Raw genomic sequence first — 14,106 nt, forward strand, 5'->3', positions numbered from 1 at the left:
CAAGACGGAGCTGCTCTTCCTCCCGGGGAAGGACTGCCCGTTCCATGATCTCGCCATCACGGTTGACAACTCCATTGTGTCCTCCTCCCAGAGCGCTAAGAACCTTGGCGTGATCCTGGACAACACCCTGTCGTTCTCAACTAACATCAAGGCGGTGGCCCGTTCCTGTAGGTTCATGCTCTACAACATCCGCAGAGTACGACCCTGCCTCACACAGGAAGCGGCGCAGGTCCTAATCCAGGCACTTGTCATCTCCCGTCTGGATTACTGCAACTCGCTGTTGGCTGGGCTCCCTGCCTGTGCCATTAAACCCCTACAACTCATCCAGAACGCCGCAGCCCGTCTAGTGTTCAACCTTCCCAAGTTCTCTCACGTCACCCCGCTCCTCCGCTCTCTCCACTGGCTTCCAGTTGAAGCTCGCATCCGCTACAAGACCATGGTGCTTGCCTACGGAGCTGTGAGGGGAACGGCACCTCAGTACCTCCAGGCTCTGATCAGGCCCTACACCCAAATAAGGGCACTGCGTTCATCCACCTCTGGCCTGCTCGCCTCCCTACCACTGAGGAAGTACAGTTCCCGCTCAGCTCAGTCAAAACTGTTCGCTGCTCTGGCTCCCCAATGGTGGAACAAACTCCCTCACGACGCCAGGACAGCGGAGTCAATCACCACCTTCCGGAGACACCTGAAACCCCACCTCTTTAAGGAATACCTAGGATAGGATAAAGTAATCCTTCTCACCCCCCTTAAAATATTTAGATGCACTATTGTAAAGTGGTTGTTCCACTGGATGTCATAAGGTGAATGCACCAATTTGTAAGTCGCTCTGGATAAGAGCGTCTGCTAAATGACTTAAATGTAAATGTAATAATGCATGGCGGCATAAAATATATAGCAGTCAAATCATGATTAGAATCATTATGCATGGCGGCATAAAATATATAGCAGTCAAATCATGATTAGAATCATAAGGCATGGCGGCATAAAATATATAGCAGTCAAATCATGATTAGAATCATAAGGCATGGCGGCATAAAATATATAGCAGTCAAATCATGATTAGAATCATCATGGCATAAAATATTAGAATCATGATTAGAATCATTATGCATGGCGGCATAAAATATATAGCAGTCAAAACATGATTAGAATCATAAGGCATGCGGCATAAAATATATAGCAGTCAAATCATGATTAGAATCATAAGGCATGGCGGCATAAAATATATAGCATCAAATCATGATTAGAATCATAAGGCATGGCGGCATAAAATATATAGCAGTCAAATCATGATTAGTCAAATCATGATTAGGCATGGCGGCATAAAATATATAGCAGTCAAATCATGATTAGAATCATAAGCATGGCGGCATAAAATATATAGCAGTCAAATCATGATTAGAATCATTATGCATGGCGGCATAAAATATATAGCAGTCAAATCATGATTAGAATCATTATGCATGGCGGCATAAAATATATAGCAGTCAAATCATGATTAGAATCATAAGGCATGGCGGCATAAAATATATAGCAGTCAAATCATGATTAGGAATCATAAGGCATGGCGGCATAAAATATATAGCAGTCAAATCATGATTAGAATCATTATGCATGGCGGCATAAAATATAATACATCTTCATCATGGACTTCTGAACCACAACTTGGTTCAGTGAGAACCACCACTCATGTTTCTTTCTCTTGTCTAGTGTTGACTGCCCCGTAGCTCCCACCCCCTGTCCTTAGTTTCCTGGCCTGTATTATTTCCACGGATGCCTTCTTGCGGTTGCTGGCCAGGCCCATCCAGCACATGAGATTGATGAAGCATGTGGTGGGGTTGAAACGCAGCCCGAACTCACTGGCAGAGTAGTCAAAGGGGAATGTGTGGTGAATGTTATGGAAACCTTCACCTAGGGGGATGGGGGATGGGTAGGGAGTGGAAGTACAAATGTTAGATGCATTCTTTTGCATACAATTCCAATCATTTCAATCCATTAATTTGAATCTTACAATATCCGACAATACAAAGTAGAATCACTAAAGGAGGGACCATAGATATAACAACATTATGAGACACTACAGTATAATAAATTGTTTATGAGTTAATAACATGTTATAACAGGTCATAGCCAGACTCACCGATGGCTCCGAAGGTGACCCAGTGGTTCTCCCGGGGGCTGATGTTCTGGTCGTACGGTCAGTTCCCGTACATGTGGGCAGCGCTGTTCGCCAGCCAGGTGACATTGAGCGAGACGGTGTAAAGCAAGATGGACGCCAGGAAGTAGGAGTTCCACAGTGTCTCGCCTCAGAAGTACCAGGGAACCACGTTGGGAACCAGGAAGCACATTATCAGGACCGTGGTCTTATAGTACCTGGGATAGAATAGTGTCAAAAGAAAGGTAGAGGAGAAGAGAGGAGAGGGAATAGAAGAAAGGAGAGTTGATGGAAGACCGGAGAGGAGAAGAGAGGAAATAGAAGAAAGGAGAGTTGATGGAAGACAGGAGAGGAGAAGAGAGGAGAGGGAATAGAAGAAAGGAGAGTTGATGGAAGACAGGAGAGGAGAAGAGAGGAAATAGAAGAAAAGAGAGTTGATGGAAGACAGGAGAGGAGAAGAGAGGAGAGGGAATAGAAGAAAGGAGAGTTGATGGAAGACAGGAGAGGAGAAGAGAGGAAATAGAAGAAAGGAGAGTTGATGGAAGACAGGAGAGGAGAAGAGAGGAGAGGGAATAGAAGAAAGGAGAGTTGATGGAAGACAGGAGAGGAGAAGAGCAGAGGAGAATATCTTATAGGGCTTATCCAGAGTAATTTATGACTTACAGAAGTGATCATCAAGCAGATTCAGCCATGGGACGATTTTTTCTTGAGCGGATAATCAGGGGACCGGAACATAATTACAAATAATTTGTAGACTGCAAATTGTCCAGAAGAAGCCCAAACAAATTTTATGTTTGACTAAAACATAATAATTTCAAACCTAGATTACATTTGTATACGATCACGTCGTGTCACTCTATTATGCGTGGGAAAACTTGGAAACAGATTTCTTAAAAGAAAATCACCAGGTGATTTTTTTTACAGTCTTTTATGTCCAACAATGAAAATTCTACAAAAAACAACAACATTGGGGGGCCAAATAAAAACTGGGCCAGTTGGGGAACCGTGACTTACAGGAAGACAAGTGCAAAGCTAGGGTGGTGTTGTGTTCTGATCAATCAAACAGGGCTAGAGCTAGGGGTCAATGTGAAATGGGGCAGTGGACCCACTTTCTCTGAAACTGGACGACGGGATCAGCCAAGAGGTCAGTAACGTCCAGCTTCTTTCCCTTCGATGACATCACGGTGTTTACGCACAAACAGCCAGCCAATGTGAGCAAAGAAGAAGCCTCGTGTTGCATTGTGGGGGTCTGCATCTGTCTCTGAGAACTTGTGGTGCACACGGTGGTCTCTCGCCCACTCATAGATGTCATTCTTTGGAGGAAAAAGATGTGTGGAAATGTGTGAAGTGAACTTTTTGAATCCTGCATTCAGGCAAATTTTCCATAAAGAGGACAGTCTCTCACAGTGCACCTTGGTAGTCATGACAACACTACTATTCTTTCTGTCCAGCAGACCCCCCACAGCAGCCATCGTCTCCCTGCGTTAGATGGCCCTATTGCTTTGTCATAATTAGAAACCAGTGATGTAATATAGTTCAGGTCCTGGGACGAGACTGAGAGCACAGTGGTCAGCAACTTAATTAGAATCATTAACCTGAAACTCAAATCAAATGGAGTCATAGGTTCCAGAGGGGAGTTTTGTCTATAGTTGTTGTTTTACAGGATTAGCCATAGTAGTATGGTGCCCCTGGAGCAAATGATGGTTAAGTACCTTGCTCAAGGGCACATCGACAGATTTTTCACCTTGTCAGCTCAGGTATTCAAACCCACAACCTTTCGGTTACTGGCCCAACACTCTAACCACTAGGCTACCTGCCGCCTCTCAGAGACATTTTGGAAGAAATAGCTTTTGATTTGTAGAAGTACAAGTAAATAATTAATATCCACCTGTTTCTTTTATGTCTTTTATGTGTCTGAAAGGGCAGAAAGACCAGCGATGCTTCATTGAAGCTGTATCTTCATCCCTGTGCTTTATGAAGGTTCTCTATAGTGATTCTGTCACGACCCACCGAAGGTGGCTCCCCTGCCTGTTCGGGCGGTGCTCGGCGGTCGTCGTCACCGGTCTACTAGCCGCCACCGATCCCTTTTCCCTTTTCTGTTTGTTTTGTTTTATTAGTTGCACCTGTGTCCTATTATGTTTTCCTGATGGGCGTCCTTATTTAAGGCTAGCAAACCCGCCCTTGTTTTGTGCGGGATTATTCTAGTGTTACGTGTTGTGTTGTTGGGTGTGTTCGTGCTCCGGATCTGGTACCCTGTGTTTTAGGTTGGTCCGTATTTTTGCGCCCTGTGTTTGGGCATTGTATTTGGGTGCCACATTAAAGTGCATTTCTCCCTTGGAACTCTCTGCGCCTAATTGGGTTCTGTAGCTCAGTTGGTAGAGCATGGCGCTTGTAACGCCAGGGTAGTGGGTTCGATCCCCGGGACCACCCATACATAGAATGTATGCAAACATGACTGTAAGTCGCTTTGGATAAAAGCGTCTGCTAAATGGCATATATTATTATATATTATTATATTAATTCCTACCTCACACACCTAGTCTATCGTGACAGATTCCCACCTGGACTAATTAACAAATATCTTCAGAGGTTGTCAACAGCTGAGGGAGAGAGGGATGGAGGACACTTCAACAGCTGAGGGAGAGAGGGATGGAGGACACTTCAACAGCTGAGGGAGAGAGGGATGGAGGACACTTCAACAGCTGAGGGAGAGAGGGATGGAGGACACTTCAACAGCTGAGGGAGAGAGGGATGGAGGACACTTCAGCAGCTGAGGGAGAGAGGGATGGAGGACACTTGAGAAAAGAGGAAGAGTAGAATAAAGGAGGAGGAGAGGTACTTCGACAGTATTTGATTTGGAAAACAATTGTTGATTAAGCCGATAAACCCTGTTGTTACATCCTGTTGTTATGGTTGGATGCTGAAGGGTTGCTAGGTTGCTGCTGTAGTTTTATTATTGTATGCATTCATCACTTAATGTGAATAAGAAATAATAAGAACTTAAAATGAACTTGAACTAACCTAACTAACTAACTTGAACTAATAATAAGAACTTAAAATGATAAGAACTTAATAAGAACTTAAAATGAACTTGAACTAACCTGGAAGGACATGGAGTTGGCGGCTGCGAGGAAGACTTTGAGAGGGAGCTTGGCTCTGTAGGAGCGGTGGCTCCACAGCCGATGGACCCCTGCTGTCACTTCCAGGGCTGTCACGATGAAACACACATAGGCTGTAACACACACACCAGAAAACACAACAGAGCCATTTAAAAACCGAAAGGGTGAATACCAGCTTGTTCCACACCAGAGGAAACAATATATAAATATTCCAAAACATGGTTATGTATACAACAAGGCACTAAATTAATACTGAAAAAAAAGCACGGCTAAGGAATACACTTTTTTGCCTAAATAAAAAGCCTTATGTTTTGGGCAAGTCGAACACTACACGTCACTGAGTAATTTTCGAGCATAGGGTTGGCTGCATCATGGTATGTGTATGCTTGACATCGGCAAAGACTGGGGAGGTTTTCAGGAGGAAAAGAAACAGGATGGAGCTAAATACAGGCAAAATCCTAGAGGATAACCTGCTTCAGTCTGCTTTACACCAGACACTGGGAGAGGTATTCACCTTTCAGAAAGACAACAACCTACAACAAATCTGCACTCCATTCAGATTGACAGGGTTTAATAGTCACATGTACAGGGATGCATGTGTGATTGCAGGGTACAGTGAACATCTTAGGCTCTGAGCCCGAACATGCAGGACTAAGTTAAATAAAACAATTCAAATGTTAATTAAAAAACAACAATAGAAATAGCAGTATATACAGTACATAAGACAGTGAATCCTGAGTTACCTAATTACATTTTTTAAAATAAAATCTTGAAAATCTATGGCAAGACTTGAAAATGGCTGTCTAGCCATGATCCCCAACACTGACAGAGCTTTTTTACGTAACACAATTTTTCCTTAACTTCTTAAAGCATTGTTGGTTAAGGCCTTGTAAGTAAGCATTTCACTGTGAGGTCTACCTACACCTGCTGTATTCGGCGCATGTAACAAAAAATTTTACATTTGATTTGATATGATTTGAATCATTTATAAAATAATAATTGAGAAAACATTGCACAATCCAGGGGAGCAAAACACTTAGAGACTTACCCAGAAAGACTCAGCTGTGATTGCTGTCAAAGACTTACCCAGAAAGACTCAGCTGTGATTGCTGTCAAAGACTTACCCAGAAAGACTCAGCTGTGATTGCTGTCAAAGACTTACCCAGAAAGACTCAGCCGTGATCGCTGTCAAAGACTTCCCCAGAAAGACTCAGCCGTGATCGCTGTCAAAGACTTCCCCAGAAAGACTCAGCCGTGATCGCTGTCAAAGACTTCCCCAGAAAGACTCAGCCGTGATCGCTGTCAAAGACTTCCCCAGAAAGACTCAGCTGTGATCGCTGTCAAAGACTTCCCCAGAAAGACTCAGCTGTGATCGCTGTCAAAGACTTCCCCAGAAAGACTCAGCTGTGATCGCTGTCAAAGACTTCCCCAGAAAGACTCAGCTGTGATAGACTCAGCTGTGATCGCTGTAAAAGGTGATTCTAACATACATTGACTCGGGAGGAATATTATTGTTTAATTTTACATCTGCTTTAATATTGCAAAGTATTTTGTGTACATTACTAACAAAAAAAATATTTGTAACACTTTGTAACACAATAACATCTGAAGAAATCCAAGGGTGTCACGCCCTGACCATAGATATACTTTTTTATTCTCCATTTTAGTTAGGTCGGGGTGTGACTAGGGGGGGGTGTACTTAATCTAGGTTGTTTATGTCCATGTTGGCCTGGTATGGTTCCCAATCAGAGGCAGCTGTTTGTCGTTGTCTCTTATTGGGGATCCTATTTAGGCAGCCATTTCCCCACTGTGTTTTGTGGGATCTTGTTTTTGTGTTGTTGCCTGTGAGCACTCCGGAACGTCACGCTTCATTTGTTCTTTATTGTTTTTGTGAGTTTCATTAAATAACCATGTGGAACCCATTTCGCGCTGCACTTTGGTCTGAGTATGCTTACGACGATCGTGACAAAGGGGGGGGGGGGGTAGACTTTCTATTTAAGCACTGTATCTATATATATTGAACAAAAATATACATGCAACAATTTCAAAGATTTTACAGTGTTACAGTTCATATGAGGAAATCAATCAACTGAAAAAAATGTATTAGGACCTAATCTATGGATTTCACGACTGGGAATCCAGATATGCATCTGTTGGTCACAGATACCTTACAAAAACGGGCCTCACAATGGGCCTCAGGATCTCTTCACGGTATTTCTGTGCATTCAAATTGCCATCAATAAAATGCAATTGTGTTCATTGTTCGTAGTTTATGCCTGCCCACACCATAACCCCACCTCCACGATGGGGCATTCTGTTCACAATGTTGACATCAGCAAACCTCTTGCCCACACAACGCTATACATGTGGTCTGTGGTTGTAAGGCCAGTTGTATATGTACTGACAAATTCTCTAAAACGACATTAGAGGCAGTTTATGGTAGAGAAATTAACAATCAATTATCTGGCAACAGCTCTGGTGGACATTCCTGCATTGATATGCCACACCTGTCAAGTGGAAGGATTATCATGGCAAAGGAGCAGTGCTTACTAACATGGATGTAACCAAATTTATTCACCAAATTTGAGAAATACCATTTTTGTGCGTATGCAACATTTCTGGGTTCTTTGATTTCATCTCATGAAACATGAGACCAACACTTTACATGTTGCGTTTATATTTTTGTTCAGTATAGATTAGTCTCACTGAAATTAAATCGCTTTTGCAAGAGAGGCAGGGTCAGCAGTGTATTACATGTTACAGGTGGATACCAGGCTGAGAGTTTAGGCTTAACCAAATCTCTCTGTAAGGCACACAGGTCACAAAAATAGGTGCTTTTGAATAACGTGGCCATAGATGATTGATAAATGAAGATAGTTCACTCGGGCAGTTTGTCATTGAACAAAAATGGTTGGTTCTGGTCTACTTAAATGGATGTCTTTATAGCAGCTGGGTCTGGTATACTTAGTTAACTGAAATTCATTGAACCATAAAAAGAAAATACAGCAAGTGGGGTGTCTCGCTTCCTCTTCCGTCTCTGATGTGGCCTCATATAGTGGAGGCTATGCAGCTAAAACGTGTCCCCTGTGTTCAAACGATGAATTACTAGACTAATGAAAAGGGTTCCACTTGGAAAGCTATGCTGTCTGGTGTCTCATGGAATTGATTCCAGGAACTGTGCATCACTAGGACTGACTAACTGACAAACACCCATCCAGAGTGCGACCCAGACAGACACTGCCCATAGAGGGCCGGACAAACTGGGATTGGTTCAGCTTCAACGCTTTCCAGGAAAATAAACAAATGACAGATTATGGTAATCCCTTAATAGTTCAAAATGGGGATGTAGCCAATAATAATATGCTCATTTGGCAGACGATAACAACTTGATTTTAAATTAGTTTAAATTAGTTCTGGATATTGCCTACCATATATTCATATTTTAGGTAATCAATACACTTCCTCACTTGATCTTTTTAACAGGTTTAATTTAGAAATGCTTATAAAACAAGACCCTGGTTGTATAGCGAGTCCCCCAATTCAGATGCCCGCTGTTTCTGACATGGGGAGTACTTGATGCCATTACACTTTAAAGGCACAATCTGTTCATGCTGTTCAATTGTCATCTGAAAAGCTCTCACAGCAAAAATAATATACATCAACATATCTACATATTTGTTGACTTGGATGTAACACCTCTTACATGAGAATACCTTTTAGTTATGAAATCATAGGAATTACTGTATCTAAAGCTGATGGTTACAGTGTACCAAAACAAAAAGCTGATCGTTACAGTGTACCAAAACAAAAAGCTGATCGTTACAGTGTACCAAAACAAAAAGCTGATGGTTACAGTGTACCAAAACAAAAAGCTGATGGTTACAGTGTACCAAAACAAAAAGCTGATGGTTACAGTGTACCAAAACAAAAAGCTGATGGTTACAGTGTACCAAAACAAAAAGCTGATCGTTACAGTGTACCAAAACAAAAAGCTGATGGTTACAGTGTACCAAAACAAAAAGCTGATCGTTACAGTGTACCAAAACAAAAAGCTGATCGTTACAGTGTACCAAAACAAAAAGCTGACCTTTACAGTGTACCAAAACAAAAAGCTGACCGTTACAGTGTACCAAAACAAAAAGCTGACCGTTACAGTGTACCAAAACAAAAAGCTGATCGTTACAGTGTACCAAAACAAAAAGCTGATCGTTACAGTGTACCAAAACAAAAAGCTGATCGTTACAGTGTACCAAAACAAAAAGCTGATCGTTACAGTGTACCAAAACAAAAAGCTGATCGTTACAGTGTACCAAAACAAAAAGCTGATCGTTACAGTGTACCAAAACAAAAGCTGACCGTTACAGTGTACCAAAACAAAAAGCTGATCGTTACAGTGTACCAAAACAAAAAGCTGATCGTTACAGTGTACCAAAACAAAAAGCTGATCGTTACAGTGTACCAAAACAAAAAGCTGATCGTTACAGTGTACCAAAACAAAAAGCTGATCGTTACAGTGTACCAAAACAAAAAGCTGATCGTTACAGTGTACCAAAACAAAAAGCTGATCGTTACAGTGTACCAAAACAAAAAGCTGATCGTTACAGTGTACCAAAACAAAAAGCTGATCGTTACAGTGTACCAAAACAAAAAGCTGACAGTTACAGTGTAACAAAACAAAAAGCTGACAGTTACAGTGTAAAAAAACATTATTACGTGATAGCTCCCGTTATTACGTGATAGTTCCCGTTAAAATCAGCTTGTTAAAAAAAATTGAAGTTGGTTCTTTGATTAAATATGAATCTATAAAACAGAAGCGGAAATGCAACTAACATGCTGTTGGTCATCAGGAATATTGGCAAGCGCTTTTGATGATTTTGATTACATTGATTAGTATGATCTGGTCAGGCCCGGTGGCAGACATTTCCGGGCAGTATTTATATAAGGTAGCAGAGCAGAGCTGTCTATTTAAATTCACCTTCACCTTCCATGAAACAGGTACTGTCTGAATTATATTCTTCTGTGAATGAAACAAATACACTCTACAACATTTCCCAGAACCAACAGGGCACATGTGAGAGAACAGTAATTTGATAATGACAATGATAGCTAGGGAACTACTAATACTACACTCGCACTCAACATTTAAATTAGTCATTTAGCAGACACTCTTATCCAGAATGACTTACAGGAGCAATTAGGGTTAAGTGCCTTGCTCAAGAGCACATCGACAGATTTTTCACCTCGGGATTCGAATCAGTGACCTTTCGGTTACTGGACCAACACTCTTAACTGCTAGGCTACCTGCCGCACCTCCCACAAATGTGTTGTTGTTACTGTACCGGTTTACACCTAATAAAGTCCCATTTCATTTAACAAGATCCTAATAACATCGCACACTTCGGTTACCCCAGAAGGCCAGACAGGGCCATGTTAATAAGTATCAGCCATATTTCAGAGGAGTAACAGTGTGTCAGTTGAGAAACGCTTCCTCAGCTTTCCCCACCCAGGGATAGAGGTGTGAGAGATGCTTGGAACAGCAGCTGTTGACTGTCTGAAGGCTGTCTGCACTGTGCTCACTAAGCAGATAGATAGCACACACACTGACTCCTGCCTCCCTATGGCCTTATATTTGGACACTGTCTACGCAGCTGTCTGTCACTTACTCCATTTTAAGACCAGTTCCATATGGAGCCCTAGCTTCCTATGCTGGTCTCTAACCCTATACATGACATTTGATTGGCCATTTAAACTGAAATATGGCTTTGTTCCAATATCCACACTAGCATAGCACTTTAGAATACAGGTCCGATACATAGTTTTTTGTAAAGGGAAATTGTGATGTTGGAACAGGTCAAGTGACACCTCTGACTGAGTACTGGCATGTTGTAGATGATTGGTGGATGGCGAGAGGGGCAGAGCCATGATCAGGCTGCGTACATGATGATCCGGTTGGTGGAGGAGGCAGCATGTACGAGGCAGGCGACCCCATAACTAACAGTACTCACTGTGGGTCTTTAACAAAAGTAACATACATTCTAATTTCTAGCAGTTCAGGAAATGTGAAATGGAAGCATTTTTCTCTGTTAATAATTACAATATATGGTAACAGTACAGACAAATGCTTCAACTTAGTTCAAAAGTACAGTTGTTGCCAAAGATATCAGCACTTTTTTCAAGTAACTCACAATTTCCCCCCAAAATAAGTTGAAATTGAACAAAGTATTTGGTCTCCACAATTCTTTATTTCACTGTCAATATTACAGAACCTTTTTTTGATTCAGAACTTAATATATCCATTTAAATCTAAAAAATAAACAGATGGCATTGACTAAATTAATATTTGGTAGCACAGCCTTTGGTCAAAATAACTGCAATCAAGCGCTTCCTATAGCCATCAATGAGCTTCCTGCACCTTTGTACTGGCAGTTTGGTCCACTCATTTTGTGCAAACAGCTCCAATTCTCCCAGATTTGAAGGGTATCTTCTCCACACTGCAGTTTTCACATCTCTCCACAACTTTTGAATGGGATTTAGATCTGGACTCATTGCTGGCCACTTCAGAACAGTCCAGCATTTGATCTTGAACCATTCATTGGTGCTTTTTGAAGTGTGTTTGGGGCCCTGACCTCAACCCCATAGAACACCTTTGGGATAAACTGGAACGCCGACTGCGAGCCAGGCCTAATTGCCCAACGTCAGTGTTCATCCTCACTAATGCTCGGAGCTGAATGGAAGCAAGTCCACGCAGCAATGTTCCAACATCTAGTGGAAAGCCTTCCCAGAAGAGTGGAGGCTGTTCTAGCAGCAAAGGGGGGACCAACTCCATATTAATGCCCATGATTTTGGAATAAGATGTTTGACAAGCAGGTGTCCACATACTATTGGTCATGTAGTGTATGTCTATGGAGTATGCACTGTAGGCACCTGACCTGAGCCATAAGGGAAACTGGGCATCTACCACCCCACTATCAGTGAGATTAGGCTACTTTGAAAACTATGTTGCAGGTGTGTGTGTGTGTTGAGATCACTGCAGCAGGCATCTTAGTCCCCTAATGGCTGAGTCACATGAGTGAGAGAGGAGACAGAGTAGCACGCGCACGCGTCATGACTTTTTAACGGTTGTAGGTAGGCTATTTAGATTGTCATTTTGGAGACACCTATTTTTTTCCCCAAAAACATATTAACATGCTAGAACTGATGTCCATCAATAAATAATGTCGGCAAATCACTGGAAAGTGTCTTTATACCACAGGTATGACAACAACAAAACACTTTTTACTGTTGTAGTTATGTTGGTAACCAGTTTATAATAGCAATAAGGCACCCCGGGAGTTTGTTGTATACGGCCAATATACCACGGCTAACGGCTGTATACAGGTACTCCACATTGCATCATGCATAAGAACAGCCTTTAGCCGTGGTATATTGGACATATACCACACCTCCTTGTGTCTTATTTCTTAATCATAACAGTCAAACGAGTTAAATCGACATCCATTGATGGAAAAGGATTTTGCAAGTTTTATAAAGGGTGAATTATGTTCTCTCATGCAACATATTAAAATTAATTCATGTCCCAACAATAATTATTTTGATAATAAACAAATGTAGTTTCTAACATTGTTACAGGTTACGTCGATAACATGATGGGAAAAGGGTTTATTGTATAAATGCGGGACCTCCTCTCTTGCTGCAAAACAAATGTTGGGCTAGTTTAGGCATTTAGGGAGGGTTCAGAAAGGTCATTGGTTAAGGAATTTTTACTAGACCTAACAACCCTGCTGGAGTGAGCTTCTCTCCTTCTCCCGCTTCGAACATGCAGTGTGCCTCGCAAAAGTTTGCTCTCCTCGTTATGAAATTATCAACTTTAATCTGTATATCTAAAAATGACCATACACAATGATTGATTCAAGCAAAAAAATTCGATCAGCAATGAGAGTAAGCCTCGATCAGCATGTAGCCTACCTACAACCAGATGAGAGTAAGCCTCGATCAGCATGTAGCCTACCTACAGCCAGATGAGAGTAAGCCTCTATCAGCATGTAGCCTACCTACAACCAGATGAGAGTGATCTCCGGTGGAAGCTTAATGTACTATTTTCAACAACTCATTTGATAGAAAATAAGCTAAAAATAACCTTGGTTGTCACTCAACTAAAGGACTTATGCTTCATTTGGATCGGTTGCATTGGCATCTGAACACTGGACCAATGCATATCGGTGAATCCTTACGTAACCCCAACTTGAGACGTTCCCTCTCCTATGTCTTAAAGGGCAATTCCACCACTTTTCAAACTCATATTCATTACCTCCAGCACAATACCAGAGTATACATGTGTGAAAAGTGCACGTTTCTACATCTTGTAGTAAAAAAAATATAAAGTTCAAAAGTTATACCCAATGACAACAAAAGTTCAAATATATATTTTCAAGCACAGATTCGCGGTGACATGTCGAGCAAGACAATACCGTATTTTACTTCACATTTAAGAATTAAAAAAATATATTTTCAACCATAGATCATAGAAACATGCTGATATGTCACATGTAGACACAGGTATGGTGCTGGAGATGATGCATATGAAGTTGAAAGTTGTAGAATTGACCTTTATGAGTAGAACAGTAGCCAATACCATGAATTAAGAACTACCTGAACTACCTGATCACATGGCCGTGGCACTCTTCATGATAGAGGTACTCTTGTGATGGGAGAGGCTATACGGACAGACCCAAAATTCATGACGTATGTCACAAGTTAAGTGGAGACGAACGGATTCGGTTCAATCAGCTCAGTCAGTCGTCCTGATGAGCCCTCCCAAGATAGATAGTTTAGGTT

The 14,106-nt window shown here is 41.7% G+C and overlaps 1 pseudogene; it reads right to left on the minus strand.

Annotated features, from left to right (window-relative positions):
- Window positions 1-1,684: 1,684 nt before the first annotated feature.
- Window positions 1,685-11,711, minus strand: LOC123999844 (annotated as a pseudogene).
- Between the last annotated feature and the right edge of the window lie 2,395 nt (window positions 11,712-14,106).

The sequence above is a fragment of the Oncorhynchus gorbuscha genome, linkage group LG16 (genome assembly GCF_021184085.1).
Source record: "Oncorhynchus gorbuscha isolate QuinsamMale2020 ecotype Even-year linkage group LG16, OgorEven_v1.0, whole genome shotgun sequence".
Taxonomy (NCBI): Eukaryota; Metazoa; Chordata; class Actinopteri; order Salmoniformes; family Salmonidae; genus Oncorhynchus; species Oncorhynchus gorbuscha.